Genomic DNA, 4,189 nt, shown 5'->3' with positions numbered 1-4,189 from the left:
CTTGAGAGGAGTGAAATTATGGTATTTTTTGACTTTCTCCCCTTGTCGGTCTTCTTTTCTCTTAGACTCTTTGTCTCTGTCTCGGTAGGAGGCTCCCGATTTTGAGGTCTCTCCTAACCGAGCGTTTTCTTCCATGTTGATGTATTTTTCTACTCGTTCCTGTACTTCGTCTAAGGAGGTCGGGTACCTTTTTGAGATAGATTGGCTGAAAGGTCCTTCTCGTAGGCCATTGATGAGTCCCATAATGGCGGCCTCCATTGGTAAATTTTGTATGTCCATGCATGTTTTGTTGAATCTCTCCATGTAGTTTCGGAGGCTTTCCCGATCTCCTTGTTTGATCCCTAGTAAACTGGGGGCGTGCTTGGCTTTATCTTTCTGAATGGAGAATCTGGCTAGGAATTTTTTGGCTAAGTCATCAAAGCTTGAGATGGACTTCGGGGGTAGGTTGTCGAACCATCGGATCGCTGTTTTTGTCAGAGTTGTTGGAAAAGCTTTGCAGCGAACAGCATCTGGGGCGTCAGTGAGGTACATTCTACTTCTGAAGTTGCTGAGGTGATGGTTGGGATCTGTGGTGCTATCATACAGGGTCATATCCGGGAGCTTGAAGTCTTTTGAAATTTTGGTTCTCATGATTTCCCTGGTGAACGGGTCTTGTTCTTTGCGTAAATTTTCCTCGGGATTATCCCGAGGTGCTTTTGATTTGAGATCGGCTTCCAATTGCTGTAGTTTTTCTTCCAACTCCCGACGTCGCCGCACCTCTCTTTGGAGATCTCTTCCGATTTCCCGTTGCAGTTGGGTTTCTTTTTCCAGTTGTTTTAGATGATCCAGGAGTACTTCTATTGTCCCTGAATTTGGTGCGTCTTTGTCTTTGTTGGTCTCTGGAGTGTCTTGTAGCGTGACATCCACATTTTTGTGCGGTGTTCGATCCTCTAGACCTGAATTGTGGTCGTTGTCATGGTCGTCCGCCATGGTGATGGGATGACGTCCAGGTTCCCCGGCAACGGCGCCAATGTTCTGGTGGTTACCTGAAACTGTAGGTCGATATCGGACGAGATCTTCTGTGCTGGTCAGAGCCGACGTGTCCGGCAGCTGTGTAGCGGCCGGAGCTGGTGTGTCTGACTTGTTGGACCTGGTGATGGTGCTGATCCTTCGTCCCCGGAGGGTGGGGGGTACCTGCAAGGGACTCCGATGCTTAAGTTAGCAAGGGTATTAAGCAGGTATTGAGTAGAATCAGAGTATGAGTTATACCTGGGTGCTCCAGTGTATTTATAGTGGTGAGACGTCACCATTTTGGATAAGATAAGTTAGTTATCTTATCTTATCTTTATCTTTGAGTTGAGGTCAGCGTATCTTCAACTGAACCGCCTCTATCCTATAGGCTTGGGCTGCCTTAGGATTCGGGTCGTACTCCTCTATTTGGGCTCTCCTGTCGATTTGGCCGAGCTCTTTGAAAAGAGGTCGGATAGTTTGACCTGAAGAGGTTGGTCGCTTTATCTCGAATCATCCCAGGTCGGATAGCTCGACCCAGGGTATGAACAGGCGACGTTGTCGAGGAATTACAAACGTGTGCAATATTATTGGTTATTGTAAATATTTGCTTTTGCTTGTTCATTTGCTTTTGCCTTATCTTTTCAAAACTTTTTCAAAAATCAAATCTTTTTCATCTTTTCTTTTATTTGTTCGAAATTTTTTTTAAATTGATTTTTAAAATCTTTTTCTTAATTTCATTTCAAAATTTCGAAAACTTTACTAACAATTAATGTGATTGATTCAAAATTTTGAAGTTTGTTACTTTCTTGTTAAGAAAGGCTCAATCTTTAAATTCTAGAATCATATTTTTTATTTTCTTGTTAGTCAAGTAATCAGTTTTAATTTTAAAAATCAAATCTTTTTCAAATCTTTTTCAAAATAAATTTCAATCAAATATTTTTCAACCATATCTTTTCAATCATATCTTTTTAATCATATCTTTTCAATCATTTCTTTTCAAACATATCTTTTTCAAATTATATCTTTTTCAAAATTAATTTCAAAATATTTTCTAACTTCTTATCTTTTCAAAATTGATTTTCAAATCTTTTTCAACTAACTAATTGACTTTTTGTTTGTTTCTTATTTTTTTCAAAACCACCTAACTACTTTTCTATCTCTAATTTTCGAAAATCACTAACCATTTTTCAAAAACAATTTTTGAAAACTCCTCTCTCTCATCTCCTTCTATTTATTTATTCATTTACTAACACTTCTCTTCATCTAAAAATTCGAACCCTCTCTTCTCCTCTGTGTTCGAATTTTTCTCCTCATTCTGCTATTCTTTTCTTCTTCTACTCACATTAAGGAATCTTTATACTGTGACATAGAGGATTCCTCTCCTTTTCTGTTCTCTTCTTTTTCATATGAGCAGGAGCAAGGACAAGGACATTCTTGTTGAAGCAGATCCTGAACCTTAAAGGACTCTGAAGAGGAAGCTAAGAGAAGCTAAAACACAACACTCTGAAGAGGACTTTACTGAAATTTTTGAAAAAGAAGTAGAGATGGCCAAACCCAATAACAATGGTGGGGGTGCAAAGAAGATGCTTGGTGACTTTACTGCACCAAATTTCAACTTCCATGGAAGAAGCATCTCAATCCCTGCCATTGGAGCAAACAATTTTGAGCTAAAGCCTCAATTAGTTTCTCTGATGCAACATAATTGCAAGTTTCATGGACTTCCATCAGAAGATCCTTTCCAGTTCTTAACTGAATTCTTGCAGATCTGTGATACTGTTAAGACCAATGGAGTTGATCCCGAGGTCTATAAGCTTATACTTTTCCCTTTTGCTGTAAGAGACAGAGCTAGAATATGGTTGGACTTTCAACCTAAAGATAGCCTGAACTCTTGGGATAAGTTGGTCACGGCTTTCTTAGCCAAGTTCTTTCCTCCTCAAAAGTTGAGCAAGCTTAGAGTGGATGTTCAAACCTTCAAACAAAAAGATGGTGAATCCCTCTATGAAGCTTGGGAAAGATACAAGCAACTGACCAAGAAGTGTCCTTCTAACATGCTTTCAGAATGGACCATCCTGGATATATTCTATGATGGTCTGTCTGAATTATCTAAGATGTCATTAGACCGTTCTGCAGGTGGATCCATTCACCTGAAGAAAATGCCTACAGAAGCTCAGGAACTCATTGACATAGTTGCAAATAACCAGTTCATGTACACTTCTGAAAGGAATCCTGTAAGTAATGGGACACCTCAGAGGAAGGGAGTTCTTGAAATTGATGCTCTAAATGCCATATTGGCTTAGAACAAAATGTTGACTCAACAAGTCAATTTGATTTCTCAGAGTCTGAATGGTTTGCAAAATGCATCCAACAGTACTAAAGAGGCATCTTCTGAAGAAGAAGCCTATGATCCTGAGAACCCTACATGGCAGAGGTGAATTACATGGGTGAAGCCTATGAAAACACCTATAATCCCTCATGGAGAAATCATCCAAATTTCTCATGGAAAGATCAACAAAAGCCCCAACAAGGCTTTAATAATGGTGGAAGAAACAGGTTTAGCAATAGCAAGTCTTTTCTATCATCTTCTCAGCAATAGACAGAGAATTCTGAGCAGAGCCCCTCTAGCTTAGCAAATATAGTCTCTGATCTATCTAAGGCCACTCTAAGTTTCATGAATGAAATAAGGTCCTCCATTAGAAATTTAGAGGCACAAGTGGGCCAGGTGAGTAAAAGAGTCACTGAAACTCCTTCTAGTACTCTCCCAAGCAATACAGAAGAGAATCCAAAAAGATAATGCAAGGCCATAACCTTACTTGGTGTGGCCGAATGCACAGAGGAGGAGGAAGACGTGAATCCCAGTAAGGAAAACCTCATGGGACGTCCTCTGGACAAAAAGGAGTTCCCATTTGAGGAACCTAAAAAATCTGAGGCTCATCTAGAGACCATAGAGATTCCATTGAACCTACTTTTGCCATTCATGAGCTCTGATGAATATTCTTCCTCTGAGGAGGATGAAGATATTACTGAAGAGTAAGTTGCTAAGTACCTTAGATCAATCATGAAGTTGAATGCCAAGTTATTTGGTAATGAGACTTGGGTGGATGAACCCCCCTTGTTCACCAATGAACTGAATGACTTGGTTAGGCAGACATTACCTCAAAAGAAACAGGATCCTAGTAAATTCCTAATTCCCTGTAACATA

The 4,189-nt window shown here is 39.8% G+C and overlaps 1 non-coding gene across 1 annotated transcript; it reads right to left on the bottom strand.

Annotated features, from left to right (window-relative positions):
* Nucleotides 1-2,936: 2,936 nt before the first annotated feature.
* Nucleotides 2,937-3,044, bottom strand: LOC130956822 (small nucleolar RNA R71). The gene has a single exon (XR_009077212.1). It is a non-coding gene; the product is annotated as a small nucleolar RNA R71 (small nucleolar RNA).
* Between the last annotated feature and the right edge of the window lie 1,145 nt (nucleotides 3,045-4,189).

Source organism: Arachis stenosperma, chromosome 1 (assembly GCF_014773155.1).
Source record: "Arachis stenosperma cultivar V10309 chromosome 1, arast.V10309.gnm1.PFL2, whole genome shotgun sequence".
NCBI lineage: Eukaryota > Viridiplantae > Streptophyta > Magnoliopsida > Fabales > Fabaceae > Arachis > Arachis stenosperma.
Note: the sequence above shows the minus strand (reverse complement) of the source record. Positions and strands in the feature narration are given on the sequence as shown.